The sequence below is a fragment of the Phyllostomus discolor genome, chromosome 11 (assembly GCF_004126475.2).
Source record: "Phyllostomus discolor isolate MPI-MPIP mPhyDis1 chromosome 11, mPhyDis1.pri.v3, whole genome shotgun sequence".
Taxonomy (NCBI): Eukaryota; Metazoa; Chordata; class Mammalia; order Chiroptera; family Phyllostomidae; genus Phyllostomus; species Phyllostomus discolor.
In genome coordinates this window covers 94,888,200-94,910,462 of record NC_040913.2, presented here as the reverse complement: position 1 = coordinate 94,910,462, position 22,263 = coordinate 94,888,200, and the positions used below count along the sequence as shown (strand labels likewise).

The 22,263-nt window shown below is 64.8% G+C and overlaps 1 protein-coding gene across 1 annotated transcript in view; it reads left to right on the top strand.

The window, feature by feature from the left end:
- DLGAP2 (DLG associated protein 2) overlaps positions 1 to 22,263 on the top strand; it is a 152,828-nt gene that overhangs the window by 48,430 nt on the left and 82,135 nt on the right. The gene's annotated exons all lie outside the window — the stretch shown is intronic.

The window sequence follows — 22,263 nt, the reverse complement described above, 5'->3', positions numbered from 1 at the left end:
ACCCCTGGGCGGGCGACCCTGCCGGCCAGGGGCCGGTGGGCTGCAGCCCAGCAGCTGGGGTGGCAGGACCTCGGCGGTGGGGGGGACGAGCTTGTCCTGGGGGGCTGAGCCCGCGCAGCTGAAGGCCGAGGGAGCGACGGCGGGCACTGGGACTTCTCGGCCGAGGACGGCTCCTCCCCGCCCGCCCGCCCGCCCGCCCGCCGGCAGAGCGGCGCTGTCAGGCCGTCCGAGGGAACGCGGCACGGACAGGGCAGTGTGGGTGGCGAGACCGAGTGCTGCTGTTGTGGAGAGAAAGATCATTTTGTTTTCTTCTGGGTAAAAAAAAATCCTTCAAGTGAGTTTGTCTGTTTTTCTGCTGAGGCTTGAATTCCTCAGTCCGTTCACAGCATCCCGTCTTCCACGGTGTCTTGTTTCCATGGCGACTCCAGTGAGCGGCAGCTGCGGCCTCTGGCTCCTCGCCGCGGCAGCTCCACCGGGTTCGTCCGAATGCGGGGTGTTCTGTGCCCCTCCCCCGCCCCGGCCCAGTGCGTGGTGAGCTCCGGCGGCCTGGCGTGGTCCGGTCCAGTCCAACCGGCACGCGGACCATCGCTGAGCGTGTCTCCCGGTTTCCGTTGCTGCTTCCCGTGGGTTTCCGTGTTGCCGTCTGGGGGACGGGCTGACTCAGGAGGCACGAGGAGCGGAGTCCAGCTGCAGACGCCACGGAGCGGTGGGCTCTGAGCGCCAGGCACCGACCCCAGGGATGCCGTGCTGGGGCGTCTGCGGACCGGACAGGGACCCCCGCTGGTGTCGGCCACCATGCCCCTTCCGTGCCGGCCCGGCACCACGGCCCCAGCCTGTGTGCTTCTCCCCTCTCCCCGGCTCGGGGGCCGTGGTCTCCGGGGAGCGTTCTGGACGCAGCCGCCTCCCCGAAGCATGGCCACCTGCCCGAGCTCTGCACTCGGCCTGCGTGCGGCACCAGCTTAGCTCAGGGGGGGTCTTGTGCGACGTGGCTTGTCTGAGTGTGCCTTGTCTGAGTGTGTGCGGCCGGGTGCGGTGGCTGCGGAGCGGTGGGTGTGCGTGCACCTTGAGAGCCGGGTGCCTCCCGGCCCTGCCTGTGGGTGCCCCTCACCTGTGCCGCCGCCCAGGCGGCCCGGCCAGCCCGCCGGAGGCTCGTCCACCTGGGACAGGCGTTTCGTGGCCAGCCCCGGAGGGGCTGACGTGCATTTCAGAAAATACTGTCGTTGTGACGTCTGGGAGAGACTCTTTGAAGGCAAAAAGGAGGAAATAACCCAAACTCTCCGGGCTGCTCGCATCCTGGCACTGAGCCTTCTGAAGCTCTCTTATGTGCCTCGGAGTGTTCGCTGGGTCTGATCTTTCCCTTTGGAATTTGTAGCAACTGCTGTGAACCCTCCCAGAGCGCTCCTGGGAGTGCGTGCTTCCCGTTCGCAGCTTGGAAACCCTCTCAGGAACAAAGGCACGAGGAGTGCCCAGCTGCTCTGCGGCGGTCTCAACGCGGGCCGCCGGGAGGACTTGATTATTCTCCAGGCCCGGTCTGCTGTGGAGTGCCGGACATGTGTGCCCAGGGCCGCGCTGGGGGCGGGTCGGGCAGCGACTTCCCAGCTGACGGACCCTCGGGGAGCTCGCGCCCCACCCCCCGGCCCCAGCCTCACAGGGGCCTCACACGCACGGCGTCATCACTGCGGAGGGACCGCCCCCTCCGTGGAGGGCCGGGCTGTCCAGAGGTTTCCCCGTGGCACCCGGAGGCCGGCGGCATTCCTGCACCCCGCCGTCCACGGAACCGGCCGGTTCGACACCAGCTGGTTCGCCTGCCAGAGCAGCCCGGCCTCCAAGCCCTGGTCAGCGAGAACAGCGTTCAGACACACACGGCACAGGCAACGCCCCCTTTTCATGACCAAATCACAGGCGTGTAATTCCGTAACGGGCCAATCTCCCACTCAAGCACAACATACAACGTTTTAGGTGACATGTTCGAGCTGAAATGGTCAGTCGTCACCCCGCACTGGCCCCTGCCGGCCACACTCCAGCAGGCCTCACTTCTGCCGGGCCCTGCACGCCAACCAGACCAGACTCTGGCATTTCGAGGGTAATCCACCCAGACTTAGAAACCCCCTTAACACGCAGGGATGTGCGTCTGAAACCCTTGCTCAGGGACAGCGGGCTCCTGTCCTGCATGCAGCCTCGCGAGGCGACTCCCGGGCTGACCGGGCGCAGGTCAGCTTCTGGAAACCCAGCCCCAGAGCCGGCAGCCCACGTGGGTGGGGGGCCCGGTGCCCCCTTGGCCGGGGTGTGGATGGATGGATGGACGGACAGACGGGCGCAGAATGAGCCACGTCGGACGGAGAACAGGAACCCCCAGCCCAGACACTCAGCGGTGCTGTGCGGCGGGTCAGAGGCTGGGGTCACGGCCGCCCGGACAAGTAAAGGAGGGCCTTTGCCGTCAGTGCCGACGAGGTGGCCGTCCTTGGCAACACGCTCGTTTCTGGCAGAACCATGTTCTCGGACGACATGAAGGTGAGTTCCTGCAGAAGCAGGAAGCTGAACTAGGCGGCCACGACTCCCTGCGTGGTGTTGGCGGACGTGACGGAGAGAAACGTGTGTCATATGTAACTCCCAAATCCTTTTCTTTTAAACTTTTGAACGGGACGTTGAGTGGCACCTCATGCGTCCTCAGCTCCTGGAGCACGCTTGAGTGGAGCACGCTTACCTGGAGGGGCGCTGGGTCCAGGTCGGTCAGACACCGGCTCTGGACTGAGCCCGTCCTGCCCGGCTCGCGGGGGGCCGGCCGTGGGTGGGGAAGGGGCTGCGTGCGGCCCTCCGGCCCCGAGCCCCACGGCGCGTGTGTGACCCCGGTCAGCCCACTGCTGTCCCCGCGTCAGACTCTCCTCCCGCCGGCGCCCCTGGTGTCACAAAGTGGCGCCCGCGTCAGCCGCACCGCAGAGAGCAGGGCGATTCGGGGCCAGCAGTCAGAGGCATGGTTTTGATCAGCTGGCGGCAAAGGCTCTGTTTGATTAAAACTTTGATTGTGACCCTTAGGGCCCAAGAGCCTCCCGGCGAAACGGCCCCATCGCTCTTCACTTGGACTCGATGGGGACTTTCCGCCGTTTCCCCCCCCCCCGCAGCCGCTGGAGTGTTCCCTCCCCGGGGTTCCCGTGCCCCCGCGCGGAGAGCTTTCCTGGATTCCCTTACAGCTTTCGTCTAGCTGTTGGCCACACAGAGTGCCAGTGTAGGCGGGCGGAGGAGGCGCACAGCGGGAGGCTGCTGGGCCGCGAGAGGAGTGACATCTGGCCGCCTGTCATGGCGCGGGGGACCGGGGCCTGCAGAGGGAGAGGCGTGGGGTGGAGGGAGGGGACGGCTTCGCCCTCACTGACCCACGTGGGGCCTGGGACAGCCCGGCGCCCAGGGGCAGACGGCCGGGTGTGCTGACCGGGGGCGGGGGCGGGGAACGGGGAGATGTCAGTCAGGGGACAGCTTTGCAGCTGAGACAGACGACTCCGGGGGTCGGACGTGCAGCGTGGGCTGGAGCCAGCGATGCCGTGGCGTGTGCTGGAAGCGTGCCGAGGGGAGGGATGTTCTGTGCGAGTGACACGCCACGTAAACGTGACTCCGTGACTCCGTGTGCACGCCCCTCGCCAGGTCAAGCGGCTTCCTCTCCTGTTCTCATCTGCTTCCAACGTGCCCCACAAGTTGAACTTTATCAAATGCACTTTCCACAAAAAGGATCACATGACTTCCCTGTATTCGTTTTACCTGGTGCCTATTCAGGTTTGAGCGGTGAACCACACCTACACCCGTGAAGCAAACACGGTGTTTTGGGCTGTTTATCCGCTGGAAATATCGCCTGGTGTTGGCTGATACTTGGCTTAGTACTTTTGCATGCACGCTTACAACAGATTGCCTAGTTTCTTTTTCAAATCTCTTTGGTTTGGAATTAACATTAATCCGACCTCAAAACAAATTGAGGAGTGTTCTTTTTTCCTCTGCTCTAAAGAGTTCATGTAATTAGTATTATTTAGTCTCTAAAACATTGGAAATGATTCTGGGGAAGCCATCTGCCTCTGGTGATTCTTTTATGAAAAGATCTACGATTCCAGATTTGATTTCTTTCCTAGATGTGGGATTGTTGATCATCTTTATTTCTTCTTGTAGCAGTTATACATTGCGTTTGTCGAGGGAATTTCTGCATTTCGATTAACTGAGGAGTCTGTGACGTGAAGCTGCTGTTCACCCAGCCCTTTAAAATCTTCTGACGCCCGTGGGCTCGGACGAATTTTCTTTTTCCATTTCCGACGCGGCTGCTCTGAGCCGTCTCAGTTTCACTTCTTAATCAACGTTAGTAGGGGCTTATGAATGTTACTAGTCTTCAAAGAAAACCAATTTTTTGGTGGTTGATTTTTCTCAACACCGTTTTTTTTCTTCTGTTGAACTGCTTTCTGCTTTTACCTCGATTATTTTCCGCTTGGTTTCTACATTCTGTTTTGCTCCGACTCTCTGTGACGTGGCCATACATCCCTGGTCTCTGGTCTCTGACGCCCGTAAGGGCTGCAGGTGTTTCCTAGGTCTCGCCTTGGCAACCCTTCCCTGAACTTCCCTTGCAAAGGGCCTCCTTGTTTCCATTCCCTTTCTCCCCTGACAAGGAACTCTTGGAAGTAGTGTGTTAACCGAAGTTTGAGTTACTCGGCCATTTCCTGGTTACCTGTTCGGTTCCTGAGCACAGGTTCCGCGCCGTCGTGTCGGGGGGCGGGGGCTCTCGGGTTCCGGGCTCTGCACCACCGGCAGCCCAAGGCCTCGGATCCTCTCATTCTTGTCTTTGAAACCCTGGCTGTCATTTTCTGATTGATCTGTCGAATTGATCTAGATTTCTTGTCAGTTTGTGCCTCTTACACTTTGAAGTAACACGGTGGCGTGTAAATTCAGCTCCTTCCACGTTCCCGGAAAACGCATCCCTTCACCCTCAGGAAACCGCCCCCCAGGGATTTGCGGCCTCACAGTCCGCACTGTCTGGCCGCACTGGCCAGGCCTCTCCGAGTGCCTGCAGCAGAGCGGGTCTCCTCGCACGGCTCACGGCGGCCTCCCGCCACTCTGGTCTGCAGCCGCACCCGCACCCACACTCGTCTGCTGCGGCGTCTGTCCCGGCCGGGCCGCCTGTGCGGGACGTGCCCCCCCCGCAGGCAGGTCGGCTCGGCCGCCCCCCCCCCCCGTCCTGTCTGTCTGCACCGTCCCCTCCCCGTCCTGTCTCTCCTCCTCCTCCTTGCCTTCTGCTGTGGGAGCCATGGTTCATTTTGGTTCTCCGTCCCCTCCTCCCGGCTCCCGGCACACCCCGTGGCAGCTCCAGCAGCTTCCGCCAGGACCCTCACGGCTGCCGACAGGACGGAGCATTCGTTCAGTGTTTGCGGAGCACGCTGCGACCTCACACACGCCTCCTGCTCACATGAGCCTGTGTCACGGCTCTAAGTCCTGCCCATGTCCCTGAGCCCGGGATGGCGGTCCCCCCCCCCCCGCCCCCCGTTGTTGCCGCAGCTGGTAACTCGCATCCACTCCCCACCCCGTGTGCTCCCCTCCCCGCTCCCCTCCCCGCTCCTCATCCTGCGTCTGTCTGGGAGCCTCCCCTCCTCCCCGGAGACGTGCCGGGTTCGGGGGCTCTGGCTCCTGCGTGCGGCTGTGGGCCGCACGCTGCTCCCTCACATTCTGTTTGCCCGGGAACACTGAGTCTCCCTCTTCCTTTTCCGGAACGTTCTCTCAGGGCAGGGGCTGGTGGGCTGCTGGTTTTCCCCCTTGGCCTCCCCGCCTGCGGCGCCCCCTGGTGTCCGGTGGTCTCGGGTTCACCCCGTTGCCCCTGACACCTCTGCCCGGCCCTGCACGGGCTGGAGAAGCTCGGCCCGGGGGGAGGCTGGGGCTCGCCTCCCTGTCCGGAGACCCCAGGCGGGTGCACGGCCGGGGCCACGGGCCTGGCTGTCAGGGAGAGGACAGTGGAGCTACTAACGTGCAGCTTCCGCAGAGGTGGAGGAGGGGGGTCGGGTGGGGAGTGGGGGTCGTGGGCGACTCGGACGGGGTACGGCGTGTTACTGGGAGGGTGCTGCGGGCGCCACGGTTTTCGCAGCATGAAAACGACACACGCGTGGCACCGCAGGTGAGGGGACTGAAAGGTAACGCGAAGCGGACGGTAAAGACTAAATAAACCCCAAAATGGGTAGCGTTACTTTCTGAGGTAAGCATCTACCAACCTGACCTGATTCCTCCTGGTTTCCTCGATGTTTGCACACACGTGTGTAACACACACACGTGCACACACGCACACCTGCGGCAGGTGGCTCGCCCCCCCTCCGGCCCGTGCCCTGCTGCCTGCACCCGACGCCCCGCGGTTAACGCTTTCGTGTCTCTGCTGTTCCTGGGCTCACCGCAGGAGCAGACCGGCATGTGACGCCTGCGTGGCGGGGTGGACGCCTGCCACGCCGGACAGGGCAGTGCCCCCCCAGGGGTGCACGTGTGCGGGGCCGCCCCGAGCCCCGAGGAGCAAGCCCAGGCCACAGCGGCTCTGCCGGCTCCGGCTGCCTCCCCCGCGACGGCCAGCCCCCACTGCCCGCTGGCCTTTGAGACGGCGGCTCCAGCGGGTCAGCCCCTTCCCAGCCGTGGCAGCTGCCCACTCAGACGCTCTCCCTGGCGGTGCCTTCGGCTTCTACCAACACTCGAGCCGTTTGAGGGGACTTAACGTGAGACGCGCCTCCTCGACTCACTCTGAAGCTGCTCTTACGGAGAGGGGCGGTTCGCTGTGGACGGCGTCGCGTGCGGGAAACGCCTTCTCCCTCCGGTTGTCTCCACGCCGCTGCCCGGCGTCTGCGGGGAGGGCCCCCGCGCTCAGGCCCCTCCTGGACACGCAGGCAGGAGGGCGGGTCCCTCTCCCCGGGAGCAGACGGTCGGTGGTCAGTGCTGACTCAGAGCACGTCCAGGAAGTCGCCACCTCCCTCCGGAGGGAGAACGAGGCTCCTGGTACGGCTGCGTCCCCGTCAGAGCCCGCCCGTCCCCGGAGTGGTGAGCACCGCTGTGGACAGGCAGGTGCCAGCGTCCTCCCTGTCACGGACTGTCAGCCCGGGCGCTGGCCGCTGCCGATCTCAGGGGCGTGGACTGCGACCCAGACCCTCCCTCCGCCTCAGGGTCCCAAACGCTGTCGTGACGGCTGACGGACCTCCTTCCCGTGGAACTCGCCCACCTGGTTTTCTTCTCCTTTCCTGCTTCAGCGTGACCCGACCGGGCGACACTGGGTGCAAGCCGGGAGCCGGGCGTTCTGTAGCGTGGTCGAACGAGGACCCGTCCGTCCCCACAAGGGCCAGCCTGGAGCTGCCGGGCCGATCGCATGGTTTTGGCACCGGCCACCCTGCTCGGGGAGCCCATCTGCGGCCACCCTTGTCCAGGAACAGCCTGGTGTGGTTCAGCCCCGTCTCGGTGACACAGGGTCCCCGGGAAACGTGGATCCCGCCGGTGTGTGTCCAGTGGGCGCTGGGGTCCATCCTCCGGTCTCCCCGGCCCTGAGGGGGTGGGGCTGACACGGGGCAGGGTGCGGCCTGTGGGGTGCCTGGCGCTGACCTGACCCACCCACGTCGTGGGGTGGCCACCGCGGGTCCGTCCTCACTGGCATCGGCCGCACGGTCGCTCGCGAGAGCCTCTGGGATCTCCCTCGGCACAGCGGCCCTGGGGTGCCCCTCATCCTGGGTTCTAGTTTTTAAAGATGCCAAGGAAGCAGAAAGAAAGGAAAAAGGGAAGAAACCAGCCAGGGAGCAAAAACAAGAAATTTAAAAAAAAACGTGGCTAATGGAGTATTTTAGTCAGTTTCTTTTCCTGACGAACTTTCTTTGCTTTCCTGCGGAACAAGAGCCGTTTCACATGCAAGCGACTTAGTTCAAAGTGAGTCACACCTGCCACTTTGATGGTTAGAACGGAAGGACGTGAGAACAAGTGACAACGCCCGGAGCTTTGTCGTGGGCAGACGTGCCTCTGGCGGGGGGTGTCGCTCGCGCTGCCTGGGGGCGGGTGGGGGTGGGGGCACGGGGCGGGGGGCGGTTGGTGGGCTGCGTCCCGACGAGCACGGCGGCTGCACGCTGAGCCCTCTGCCGCCGTCCCTTGGCCGCGCCTCTCACACTCGGCGTGAGTTTCTGCGGCTTCCGGGCCCTGACTCTGGACTCCGGGCTATGCCGACCCCCGCGCGGGTGCAGGCCCTCGTCCTGCGGCCCCGGATGGATGGACGGATGGACGGAAGCACCTGTGTGCTGCCTGGCGCGCAGCTGGGGGGCGGGTCCCTCCTGCCGTCTTCAGAACCGATTCCCTTTCTTTCTTCAGCGGGAACCACGCGTCGTGTGTCGGCCTCGGGGACCCCGCGCCGTGGAATCGCACCCGTCGTTGCCGTTGTTCGGAAATGTCTGGCTGAGCGGAAGCCCGACCTTCAGTCCTGGCGCTGCGACCTTGGTGTTTCAGGTTTGGATGCGGGCCGCTGTGTGAGCAAGTCCGTGGCGGGTGGTGGGTCACGTGGGTCCGAGGACCCGGCAGCGCCGGAGGCACGGGCCCGACCGCTTGTCCTGCCCGCCTTGGGCGCCGGTCGGCCGCGGGGAGGACGGGATGACCACCCATCTCGCCCTCTGGGCCGTGTCCACCGCCACCGCCCACGTCCGGTCGGCCTCGGGGCCCCCGGCTGATCCGAAGTTTCCGTTGTGTTCTGCTGCTGATCCCGTCCGAGCCCCGGGGGCCCTCGGTGCACAGCCGGGTGACGCCCCCGGTCCAGCGCATCACAGGCTCTCGCCGGGAGCTCGCCCTGAATCCCCGCCCCTGGCACAGTCCTCCCTTCGGTCCTCCTGTCAGCTTTCTTTCCATTTGCTTCATTCCCTGAGGCTTTTAGGGGTTAACCCCCCACCAAGGGCTGTGTCCTCTCCCACAGGGAGAGCCAGCCCTGGAGACAAGGCCACCCCTGAGTCCGGGGGTGGGGGGGCAGGGTCCGAGGCGGGGGCAGGGGGCACACCGTGCAGCAGCAGCCCAGTGTGAGCTGGGGAGCAGGGTGAGCCGAACACCTGTGGCCGCAGCACCTGCCCCTGTGGTGCCTGTGCTGTTCTCCGTCTCCAGGCGTCTCCGTGGGGGAGACCGGGGTCTTCCTCCATCTGTCCGTCCCCCGAGGGCCCGCCGGGCCGAGTTGCTCCGGAAACCGGTCTCCCCGTCCCCCGGGCTTGGACGGCCTGCGGCTCGGTCTCTGTGCCGTGCAGCAGGGACGGGCAGGGCAGGCATTCTCGGTGCGTCCAGGGCAAACTCGCCGACCTCCCACAGCCGTCCGAGTGGCGTCCAGTGTGAGGGAGGAAGGACAGCAGCTGAGTGTCCTGGTAGACGCCGGCCCCGGGGCCCTTGGCCGTAAGCTGGTCGACGGCCTCTCCTACTCTTGGGGGAGACTTGGGTCCTTGGCATGGCCCCCAGTCTCTCCGCCCTCAGGGCCTCGTGCCCCCTGGGCAGGGCACCTCAGCTCCGGTCCGACGCCCGGGGGGCCTCCCTGAGCCTGCCCCCCAGAGTCCCCGGGGGGCCAGTGCGTCCCCTGCCCGGCTGGCACCCGCTGGCCTGTCAGACGGCTCCTGGACAGCTGCCCGTGCATGTGTGTATGTGTTTGAGCATGTGCGTGAACATGCGTGTGTATGATGTGTGTGTGTGCACTAGCGTGTGCACGCACCATCCCCCTCCACCCCGTTTGTTCCCGGCCCCGAGCATCTCCTGGAGCTGCCGCTTCGCTGGCTCTGGGAGGCTCTGGGCGGCCGGGGCCCCGGGGCGGCCGGGCTCCCCCAGGGCAGACGGCGAGGGAGGGGCCGCCTCCTGGCACCCGTGGTCACTCGGCAGCCTCGGGACATTCCCCCTGAACTCGGGCGGCGGAGCTTTCCAAGAAGCTTCCGTGGCAGGAGGGCGTTGAAGGCAGCGATCGCGGGCGCAGTGTGGGCAGGTTGCTAGGCAACCACGGTGCGGGGCGGCCGGTAGTAGCATCTGCGGCAGATGCGGCAGCCGGCACAGACCCGGCCCAAGAGCCGGGAGGCAGCTGGCTCCGTCCCCAAGCCCCACGGGGCTCCGGGGGCGGCCAGCGGGACGTCCGGCTGGGGACTGATTTCCCGGCCGGAGCAGCGGCACATGAGGCCCTGCCCCCTCTCAGGAGGGCCCTGGTGTCCGCTGCCTTCCCTGCCCCTCAGAGCCGCGCAGACCTGGGGCCTGAGGGACAGGCCGTGGTGGCCCCACGGGGGGACGGCTGGACTCGGCCGGTTTCCCTACGTGGCCCACAGCTACCGGGCGCCTAGGCCTGGAGAGCCGGCACCACGGCCCCTGAGCCACGTCAGCGTGGCAGGGGGCTCGGCCAGCACCCTCCGGGGCTCGGGCAGACGTGAATGTAAGCGTGTCGGGTGGCGACCTCGAGTGTCGGGCACCTTTGTTCTTAATGTGATTCGTTTGTTGTGAGTTTACACAATTCAGTTTTGGGGGCTGGCTGTGCTCAACGCCAGCTCGTAAGCTGCTGAGAATTGGAGGCAGCTCCCTGGCCCAGGTGCGGCCTCGGCAGCACACCTGCATGGCTCCCTCCGGCCCTCACCCCCCTGGACGGACGGCCCGTCTCGGTCCCTGAAATCCAGGCGCCGGTGGGCCCGAGCGGTGACACCACTGCTGCGTGTGTGGTGGGCAGGAGGCCTGGCGGAACCCTCCCTGGCCGCTGACTTCCTTTGCATTCACGTAGTGTCGTCAGTGCTGAGAATTCACACATCAACTCCCTTTTGGGTCCAGGAGGCTGCAGTAAACGTGGTCCTGCAGAACCAGATCAGCCTCCTGTGCCTCAGAGTTCTAAACAAGCCCGTGTGTCTGTGTCGTGCGAGCACAGTTTTCAGCGTCCTCACGCAGGGATGTTCATCGACTTTGGAGGGAGAGGAAGCGGGGGAGAGAGGAAGGAGACAGACAGACGTCGGTCGGGTGGCCCCTGCGGGCGCCCCGGGCAGGGGTCCAACCCAACACCTTTGCGTGCGTGGGGCGGCTCCCCATCCCGCCCAGCCACCCGGCCGAGGGGCCGTCGTATTTTTAAAACACAGGTTCAGCCCTGGCTGGCGTAGCTCAGTGGGTTGAGCGCAGTCTGTGAACCAAAGCATTGCAGGTTCGATTCCCAGTCAGGGCACATGTCTGGGTTGCAGGCCACAGCCCCAGCAACCGCACATTGATGTTTCTCTCTCTCTCTCTCTCTCTTTCTCCCTCCCTCACTTCTCTCTCTAAAAGTAAATAAGTAAAATCTTTTTAAAAAATAAAACACAGGTTCAGTTCCAACTCCTGTGTTGGTAGGTACTTGCACAGATTTGAAATGCTTTTATGAAATTAGTGTAGTTTTTTTTACTCCACTGTAAAAATACTTGGTGTGTGTGACACACCCTTCAGTGTGTTCCCAGCGGCTGCAAGAATACGATAAAAAGCATCCAACGTACACGAGCAGCCATGTGGGAGCGGTTGTGTGAGCGGTCATACATGAGCAGCCATGTGGGAGCGGTTGTGTGAGCGGTCATACATGAGCAGTTACGTGGGAGCGGTTGTGTGAGCGGTCATACATGAGCAGTTACGTGGGAGCGGTTATGTGAGCGGTCACATATGAGCAGCCATGTGGGAGCGGTTGTGTGAGCGGTCATACATGAGCAGCCATGTGGGAGCGGTTGTGTGAGCGGTCATACATGAGCAGCCATGTGGGAGCGGTTGTGTGAGCGGTCACACATGAGCAGCTAGGTGTCGTTTCCTCCCGGTGCGGCCGAGGGTCGCCCCCGGGCAGGTGGGCGCACCTTGGGCTCAAGAGGAGCTGCCGCAGGCTCTGGGTGTGCGAGGAGCGGCGGCGAGTGAGCCACGGAGCCCACACTCGCAGCCTCTCTGCTGGGGTCCGGGGTGCCCCCGCATCCCTGCGTGTCCCCAGCAGGGGGCCCAGCGGTGACCGCCACGTCCGACCTCGCTGTTCTGGGCACGCGTGTGAGAGGACGCTCACCTTCATCGCCTGCGGCCCCCGACCCTCCGTGGCTCAGTGAGACCGGCCTCCCTCCCGTGCAGGCGGCGCGGCGTCAGGCCACCCCGTTCCCGGATTCAGAACTGCTGGTTCCGGGCCTGAGCGGGGTCCTATGGCTAGCGAGGCAGAGCTGTGCTCCCAGGCCCCCGGTTCCCCCCCCCCCCCCCCCCCCCCCCCCCGTTCCCCCGGCTCTGTGACCGCTGCCGCTGCGCCTCCTCGCTCAAGGACGGTCACTCGTCACTCGCAGCTGCTCGCGGTGATTCATGGCGTCTCCGTCCCCACCGGACGGACGCTCGTTCATCACCGCCCCTCCGCCGGCCGCCGCTCCCGGGGGACCGCGTGGCCGGGACAGTCCGCTCGTCCTCGGCCCACCCTGCCGCGTCCTTCAGCCACCCCCTCCCTCGGGCGTGAGCGCCCGAAGATCCCCCCCGCTCCAGGACACGGCGTGCGCGGCCGTGTGGGGCCGGAACAATCCTTGACCTTGGGACCCGCGTCCTCTCTGAGACGCGGGAACTCGGGGAGCCGGGCGGGCGCAGGCGCGGGCTGAGGGGCAGCGGCTATTTTTGTGACCCGTCTCCGGGCTGCGCGGGACGGGGCTTCGGGCGGCCGGGACCTGCCGCTGCTGATTTATTTCCTGCTCACGCTGATTCTTCTTGCCCTCGAAGGGGGGATCGGCTGGGGGCTCTGAGCAGCAAATGGATGCTCCCCCCGAGACCCCGTCCCGGCCTCCCCTCCCCAGCGAGCAGGGACGGCGAGTGAGAGCCAGAGCGCCCCTCCCCCTCCGGCGCGGGGCCTGCAAGGACCGGCAGTGGCCAGGGCTGCTTCTCCGGGTGCACACGCCCGCCCCCGCACCCCGGAAGGCCCTCCTCCTGCCCCCACCCACCCCCCAGGGCCCTGCTCTGCCGGCCCCCCTCAGCCTCCTCAGAGATGGGGGGGTCAGAGTCCCAGCTCCACCTGTGGGGGGGCACCTCTCCCCACGGGGCTCCGGAGGAGGGGTGGAGGAGGCGTTTCTGACGTGTCTCCTGGTCGTAGGCGGCTGGTGCACTGTTCAAGAGAAGACTTTATGTTTACAGCAGTGTTGGAGCCACAGGACAACTGAGGGGAAGGCACGGGGATTTCCCACGTGTGCCCCCCCCAGGCACAGCCTCCCCCCCATCAGTGTCCCCACCTGGTACCGACACGTCAGCGTCCCCAGAGTCCACAGGTGGCATCCGGTCACTCTGGGTGCTGCGCATTCTGTGGGTTTGGACAAATGCATGATGACACGTGTCCACCATCACAGCATCTCACAGAGCAGACTCGCTGCCCCAGACCCCCTGGGCTCCCTTGTGCACCCCTCCCCCCACCCCCATGAGAACCCCCGATCTGTCCCTGTCCCCACAGTCTCGCCTTCTCCGGGACGTCCCGGGGCTGCGCTCACACTGAAAGCATGTGGCCTCTCCAGACCGGCTCCTTCACTCGGTCACACGCGTGTCAGGTTCCCCCACGTCTCTTCTGGCTCCAGAGCTGCTGTGTTCTCAGAGCCGACACCGTCCCGCTGTCTGCAGGGACCGCGGTTTGTCTGTCCGGCACTCACTGACGGGCGTCTGGTTGTTTCCGAGCTGTGGCCGCTCCGGGCGGAGCTGCTGTGCACAACGGTGCAGGTTTCCGTGCTTCCCGCCTCCTTGGAGCTGCATCAGACAGTGTGGGTGCTGATTGAGGCCGAGAGCGGGCCAGTTCCATGAGAGACCCCAGACTGTCCCCGGACGGCTGCCCGGCTGCGTCCCACCAGCGGGGCGTGCGTGGTGAGGTCCCTGCCGCTCCGCGTCCTCCCAGCCTGGGGCCTGCGATGCATTTCTGGTTCTCGCCGCTGCGTCCCTGGGAGCCAGGGCTGCCAGCCGCCCGATTCCTGGGCACCCACCGGGCCCCCGTGAGTGGCCGGGCTCCAGGCTGGCCCTCAGGGGCTGGGTCTGTCCCATAGTGAAGAGCAGGGGGAGAGGCATCTCCCGCCCTCCCCCTCCCTCGTGTGTCACCCAGTGTCGCCGGAGGGCCCCCGGTGCTCTCTGTGCCTCGCAGAACTTGGGTCTGTTGAGAGTGAGCATCTGTCGCTAAGCTCTTTCAGAGGGAGGAGGGGATGTCAGACGCACACACGTCGTTTCGGGGGTTGCCTGCCACCCCTCCTGCGGACTCAGGCCCCGGGCTGGCCTCAGAGGAGCGGCTTTGGGAGGACGGGTTGGGTGACACAGGGCAGCTCCTCTTCCTCCTGCTCCACAGGCGGCCCCCCAACCAGGGCATTGGCTCATATCTGAGTTGGTCTGCTCTGGGCAGAAGCCTGGAGCGCAGTGAACATGCATGTTGCATGTTAAACATCGCAGGGGCCGTGTTGCAGCGACAGCCCGCAGTCTCAAGGCTCCAGGGGCCCCACGTGACAGCCCCACGAGTGACCCCAAGTGACCCTGGGTGGTCTGGCCGTTTCCCCACAAATGTAATGGGTTGGACTGTGTGTCCAACAGCTACAAGAACGCGCAAATTCACTGGAACTTTGTCTCAGTGACGAGTGTCATGGAGGTCGGAGGTCAGTCTCCCCCAGGCACGGACGGTCTCCCCCGGGCACCGTCACCCCGTCAGTCAGGGGAAGGAGGGACGGGACTCCGGCTGCGCCAGCTCTGGGCGGGGAGAGCTCCTGGACGTGCCGCTGTCTCCAAAGGCACAAAGGATGTGCACGACACACCCGCCGTCCTCACCGGCCGTCCTCACCGGCCGTCCTCACCCGCCGTCCTCACCCGCCGTCCTCACCGGCCGTCCTCACCCGCCGTCCTCACCCGCCGTCCTCACCGGCCGTCCTCACCGGCCGTCCTCACCCGCCGTCCTCACCGGCCGTCCTCACCCGCCGTCGTCACCCGCCGTCCTCACCCGCCGTCCTCACCCGCCGTCCTCACCGGCCGTCCTCACCGGCCGTCCTCACCCGCCGTCCTCACCGGCCGTCCTCACCGGCCGAGACCTGGGCAGCACCGGGTGTGTGCAGACGGCGCTGCAGACGGCGCCCCACTCCGTCCTGTGACAAAGATGCGTCTCGTGTCTGTGTAGCTTGTACCCGTCCTCTGGGCCCAGAGCTCCGGCCATGAGGAGATGAAGCATGAAATCCCTGCACCAGGCGCCGTTTGCAGGGCAGTTTAGAGGCCGACGTATAAACACACTGTGGCCTGAGTTAGGCAAAAGCGTGCCATCAGGGAGGGCTGCCTGGAGGTGGTGACTTGGATCTGGGTTTCCAAGGACGGTTGGCTGCAGCTGGCGACCCACCTGATGGCATTGGCCTTAAGAAACTTTCTTACACCCTTATTTTTCTGGCATCATTTTTTCAAGACTTACCTTCATCCTGTAACAGGGGATTCGATTGGTTTAAGGCCCTTAAAATTGCAACATTCGGGAAGAACGACCACACACTGGTATCAACTCTTTTCTCCCAGAGTTCTCACGTCTGTTAATCTGCGGAACTCCTTATCTGAAACAGGGTGAAATCTGAGTGTCCTTCATGGAGGTGGTGACCGTTTCCTGTGAGGTGTGCTCCTTGTTGGTGCGTCATTGCTGCTCGTAGCACGGAGACACTTTCCACTGGAGCCCTCACTCGCCGGCCGGCGAGGGGAGCTCGGGACACCACGGCACAGCGGGTGTCTGGCGCCGGGGAGCGAGTCGGCACCCGTGCAGGCGGCGCGCCGCGAGCCCTCGAGGCCGAGGGAAGGCAGTCGCTGCTCTTGCTACTATCGAGACTTTCTAATTAGCCTTGGATTGCAAATAATATTCTCTCGAGAACCGCAAACCATCTGCTGCTGTTGCTGCTGCCCACTTGTCGCTCAGGCTCTCGGAAGTCGTCAGAAAGAGCAAAGCAGAGAGAAACCTGCAGCCGCGCGGGACGCAGCCGCCGCTGCCGCCGCCACCACCGCCACCCGAGGAAGGACCCGGGGTTCCGGAAACACGCGGGCAGAGGTGGGGGAGGGGAAGGAAAACCACACCGTCTGCTGGGAATGAAGATGGAGAATCTGTGGCTGGCAGGGAAGTCCACGTTCGAGGAACCGTCCCGTGAGGCGGAGCCCCTGACGGGTGACAGAAACGGGCAGGAGCCTGAGACCAGCCGCGTGCGTGTCCCTGGGAACCGTGCTCCCGGGGACGGCGGCCTGTCTGCCTGCGGCGTGGCTTCGTCCCGGCTTCGTCCCGCCCCCGTGTCGTGCACGAGGCGTGCCCTCCACTCTCTCTCTCTAAAGAGCGTGCGTGGTCTGTGGCGTCTTGGGGGGGGGGCTGACGTGGGCACAGCCACGCCGGACGGGGGTGCAGGTGTTCCGGGAAAACGTCCGGGTCCCCAGGTGCCGCGCAGGGGCCACGGGCCGCCACGTCTCTGCCTCCAGAGAGACACGTCGCGTGAATCAGGCTTCTGTTCCGATTGTTGTGGAGCCGCCGATACATTAAAAAAATAATTCCTCCCTAAGCGGCACCTCGTCACCCGATGGTCCCCACTCACGACTGGACCAAACCATCCCGCCTTCCCCCCACCAAGCTCGCACTGCCCTGAATCAGGCGTAAAGTGAACGGTGCGGAGCACACAGTAGGGACATAACTGGGGCGAATTCCCCGTTGTTCTGTCCCCCTGAAGGAAACGGCCCCCGGGGTGAGCAGGGGCCTTGCCGGCACAGGCACCGAGTCCGGCTCTTCACTGAGACAGGAGGAGGGGCTGCCCGCGTCCAACCAGCAGCTCCACCCTCGGGGGCGCGAGGGGTGCGGGGGGGGGGGGGGGGGTGATGGGGGGGACAAGGGCTCCGGCGCTTGGGGAGGGCCACGCTGCTCCTTCCCCTGCAAGACCAGGGACCTGGAGCTGTCGGCGGAAGAGGCGTCGCGCGGGAGGGGCTGCCTGAGCGGAAGTGGCCGGAACTGCTGGGCCTTGCCTCCTCCTGTGTGTCCGCCGGGGCGGCGGGGGGGAGGGGGGGAGAGGAGAAATCCAACCTAAAACAGTGTTCGCAGACGGTCTCCCTGGCAGGCCGGCGGCGTTTACGAGTGAGATTCGGAGAAGCCCGCGGGGCTCCAGCCGGGACGGCGGCGCAGACGCGGGGCTGCCCCGGGGGCCGAGGGGAGGGGCTCGGCGTCCTGCAGCGCGAGCCCCAGCGAAGCCGCCCCCGGCGGCGGTGGCAGCCGGTCCACCGGACTGCCCAGACTCCCCAGGCTCCCCAGGGGAGCAAGGACAGGGAGCTTGCCCCCAGAAGTCCGGGAGGAACGGGGGCCGAGGGACGGGAACGTCTCCGGGGCCCCAGCTGCAGGGTGTGCGCTCCGGTGCGCAGCGCAGGCGCCGGACAGACCAGCAGCCGGAGGGGCCGTCCTCACCGTCAGGAACACGCAGGCCGTCTCCTCAGCCTCGCGGCCCCGTCCTCAGCCCCGGCTGCTCCTTTTGTCCGTGTCCCCTAAACACGAACCTCCAGGCAGGCTGGTCTGAGCTGACCAGTCACCCCAGCGGTGCTTCTGGGGCCAGTGGTGCAGGGGCCAGCGGGGGAGGGGGGTGACGGGCAGGGTGATGAAGGCGCTCACAGCCCCAGGAAGTTGCACACAAAACGACGGGTGATAAAACCACGTGCCTCTTCCCCCTGCATTGACCTGGCACCCGCGGCGATGCCCTTACGATGGGGCAGGAAGACGCAGTGGGAAGGTGAGCGGGGTGCTGTCCGCCCCATGAGATCCCTCAGCCCCGCACGTGTGTGGAAGGGCCACGGCCACAAGCCAGGCTTCCCGGCCGATCCCAGCACCCAGAGCGGAGCCAGCGGCAGGCAGACACGAGCCGATGAACAGCGACTGAAGTAGCAGCTACTGACACGCAGGTTCATTGTCAAAGGCCTTCCCCGTTCCGGGTTTTATTCCCCATCTCACCCTCGCAACAACTCTGTGCATGCTTAGAGCAGAGATGAATGAAACAGGGAATACAGAAAATAAAAGTATCCATGAAACCAAAACCTGATTTTTAAACAAACAAACAAACAACCAGATTGTCGAGCCTTTAGCTCTCCGATAAAGGAAAGAACAGAGAGGAATCCACTTACTGAACTTCAGAAGGAAAGGAGGGACCGGACGTCTAATCTCAGAGCCGTAAGGAGAAGTGCACTTGGCACTGAGGTTGCACGAGGGGCTCTTCCAGTTCAACAAGAAGAATCACAACTTACTTAAAGGTGGACAAAGGGCTTCAGTGGACACCTTCCCAAAGGTGCACAGATGCCCAGCGAGCACCTGGGGAGGCGTCCGCTGTCACAGGACGTCTGGGAAACGCAAGGCCAGACCCTGAGAGCTGGCGCGCCCCCCGTCCGGGGTGACTGCGTTTCAAGACCAGGGACTGGACAGCCAGGGACTGACGCGTTGCTACGGACGGGGACAAATCGGAATCCTCCTGCATCGCCGTTGGCAACGCCAGGCGGCGTAGTCGTGATGGGAAACACTTTGTCCACACACACACACACACACACAAAATCAAGTTAGCATCTGACCCAGGAATTCCACTCCTGCGTCTGAACCCGAAAGAAGTAAAGGCACGAACGGCGCAGAGGTTCACGGCCGGACACACGGACAAACGCACTTGGCCGCACGCGTGTGAGGGACCGTCTGCAGCCGCGACACGACGAGGACGTGACGTTTGCTGCCAAGTGAGAGAGTCGGGCACGGAAGGCGGCCCCTTGTGTGGCGTCACCTACACGGCGTTTCCAGCAGCGGGAAGTCCGTGCACGCAAGGAGGTTCCCGTGACGAAGGGGACAGGCCGGGGGGATGGGGGGGCAGCGCCCCGGCAGCAGGGGTTTGCTCTGGGCGGGACAGAATGTTCTGGAACCAGACAGAGGTGGCAGTTGCATAGCGCCGTGAGTGTGCTCGGGGCCTCTGGATTTGCACTTAAAACGGCTACCTTTCCACTGTGCGGACTTGACCTCGATTGGGAAGCAGGTTAAAGAATCGCAGGGTCTGCGAGGGGCAGTGTGAGCCAGCACGTTAGGCAGCTTAACTGATGGACAAGCTCCAGACGGACAAGCCTGCCGACGCCGACTCAAGACGCAGGAGCTCTGAGCGGGTGTGTGAGGAGGAACGAGGGTACACCGACGGGAAGAAGGAACGGCCCACAAAGCCGCCCTGGGCCAGCAGCTCCCGGGGTGAGCTCCCCCAAACCCTGGAGAAGAGTGGACGCCAGCCCCTCACACACCCGTTCTCCCGAGGTCGGAGGGGGAGGGCCGGAGGGCGCCGCCCGCCCTTGCTGACCCAGCGCTGCTCCGGTCGCAGCCCCGTGGCCCTGGCGTCACAGGAAGACGGACTGCGGACCGGGGTCCCTTGGGAAGGTGGCCCCAGAGCCCTCCACCTGCACGAGGGGCTGGGTCCCTCGGCCAGGCCAGCTGGGGCCCCTCCCGGAACGCAAGGCCGGCCCGCCCGCGGACAGCCGACTCAGGCAGCGCACCCCCCGGTGGAACAAAAGGGCGGGAACGGCAGGAGCGGCTCCGCAGGTGCAGAGAAAGGACGCGGCCAAGTTCAGTGCCGTCTCGGGGGGAACACCCAACACAGCAGGCAGGGAGGGGGCACAGACCCTCGACCTGCCAACAGGCCTCTGGGACGGCCCCGCGGGGGGCGGGCCCAGGCCGCCGCTCGCCCTCCATGGACTCCACCCTGACCGGGAGTCCCAGCCGGGCCCTCGGGCAGGAAGACGGAGCAGGACGGCGCCTGTGTCCAGGCAGCACGAAGCCGTCGGGAAGCCCTGAGGAGCCCACTGAACGCGCTTGGGAAGAAGGACCGAGCTCTGTGAGGCCGCAGGACTTAAAGTCAACAGACAGAAACGGGTGGCGTTTAACTACCGGCCAGTGAACGGCCCAGCAACAAAACAAGTCACCGGAGACACACAGACGTGCGGGCTCTGAAAACCGTCAAGTTCCGTGGAAGGAACCCGAGAACACGGGGTGCAAGGGGCTCGCCCGAGTCTGCGGGCGCAATGGCAGCATCCCCGGGGCGACCGCAGGGGTGACAAGCCAGCCCCGGCCGTCTCTCTTCTCGGAAACCGACGCGCTGCCCCCGCCCCCGAGACGTGCGCGGGACCCCGAGGCAGGCGGGTCGGTCCCCACGGCCTCGGACTGGAAGAGTTCATGTCGTGTCAACTTTTCAGAGGGAGAGCGAGTTTGAGTGCATCTTGCACAGAAACCATGTCAATGCAGGGAGAGGGATCCATTCTGGAGGCACTCTCAGAGGCTGGGTCCCCCCCCCCCGCCCCGCCCCGCGTCTGGCGCTGCTGAAACCGGGGGGTGGGGCCCTCGCTCCCGGCGCACACAGACAGCCCAGCCGTCACCCCCGCCACTCACACGGCCGCTCCGGCCGGCCCTCCCGCAGCTGCAGCAGGAGAACCGGCGTCCAGTAGGGGCTTTATCTCAACTTCACAGGTTTCCTCATGGTGGGGTGACCTCGGGGCCGGGGTCTGCCGGGAGAGACGGGCTGCTAGGCCTCGCTTTGACTGACGTTTCGGCGTAATTTGGTAAAATGGGATTTAATTTGTTTGCAGATAAGCTCACCTAAAGGGACCATCGCAAGAACAGAAATCCCCTAGCTTACACAAACAACAGAAATTAATTAACGCGGAAGCACTAATTAGTTCATCCAGTCAGCTGGCAGAGCCCGGGGTCCGGAGGGACTGAGCCGGGGCCGGGCATGTGGGCGAGTTGGCAGGGGCGGGGTTCCGGGGAGGGGCTGTTCCCACGGACTCCCGACCGTGGAGGTGATGGGGCAGGGAGGGGGCGGTTAGGGGGCCGCAGAGCCACCTGGACCCCCGGGACCTAGAGAGGGGCCGGAGCAGAAGAGAAGACGCCGAGACCCGGCTCCCTGGGCGGCAGACAGGGTCTGGAGGACAGAGGGCAGCTGCGCTCCGACCTTGGCTGCTCCTTGTAAGACGCTCCCTCCCTCCCTCCCTCCCTCCCGCAGGCAGGCTCCCTCCAGGGCTCGGCAGACTCGGTTCAGCCACCTCTGGTTTGGGATGGTGGCTTCTCGCTGGGAGTCTGGCCGGCAGCTCCCCTGGGACCAGGAAGAGCCTGCAGTCTCTGGCAGAAAAGTCTGGTGGCCTCGGAGCGCCGTCTGCTCTGGGGTTTTGGCCTCCACCGTCCCCACCAGGGGCCTGGTGTTCCCTGGGCGGGTCCCGGGTTCCACGCTTGTGTCTTCTGGGCTGGGGCCCCTCCCACAGGAGCACTGGTGTGCCTCCTGCAGCCAGACACAGTGGACGGGCACAGGGTGGGGGCGTTTACCTTCAGTGGAGGTGACAGGTGGGACCCTTCCAACCCCCTCAGAGTGGGGCCCACGCCACCGCCACAGACCTGCGGGTGGGCTGCGGATTTCTGGTCCCTCAGCCCTGGCCTCTCCCCACCCACCACGAGACCCCCTGCCGGAGGGATGGCTGGCACCGGCTGCTCCGCAGACACCAGCGTGGGCCCCGAATATGATCCCCCGAATCTCACCTGCTGCCACAGAGGTCGGTTTCCCTGAGGTGCCCCCAGGGTAACTCCCGCCTCACCTGGTGCGCCCCCTCGCCCGTTGGTGGTCCAGCCGGATCCTCCACCTTTGCTCAAGGGCCCGCCCCTGCCTCGGACGGACGGAGTGTCTTCGCCCCGTGCTTCCGTGAGAACCTGCCGTCCACCGAGACTGCACCCAGGGGCCCTGTCTCCCGCGAGCGCCCGGCTGCCACAGGCAGAAGTGTGTGCTCGCGGCTTTGGAGGCAGCGCAGAAGCCAGCCGGCTCCAACCTGGCTTCTCCTTCTCAACGGCCCTTGTCCCCCTGCCCTCCCGACACGCCCACGTCCTTGTCCCCTCTGTGGAGCCGCGGGGTGGGCCACGTGCCCGAGGTTGCTCAGGGAGGGAGGAGTCCGAGTCCTGCCCAGGGAGAGCACGGGTCACAGCGCCCTGCGTGTGTGACTCTGGTGTGAGCGTGGCGCCGTTTCTCACGTGAGCGTGGCACCGTTTCTCGCGTGAGCGTGGCACCGTGAGTGTGGCACCGTTTCTGACGTGAGTGTGGCGTCGTGACCCCAACACGGCCCCACCCGCTTGGCACGGCCTGGCGCCAGGCCAGCAGCTGATCCAGGACTCGGGCGACGTGGCTGGTTTTTGCGTCTTTCCTGAAACATGAAGTTACGCTTTTGCTTGTTATCGTTTGTGCTTGAAAGGAAACATAGCAAACTTGTCTTCAAAGGAAGGTTTGCACGTTGAACTTGATAAAACAGACCGCTTTGGTTTCAGCA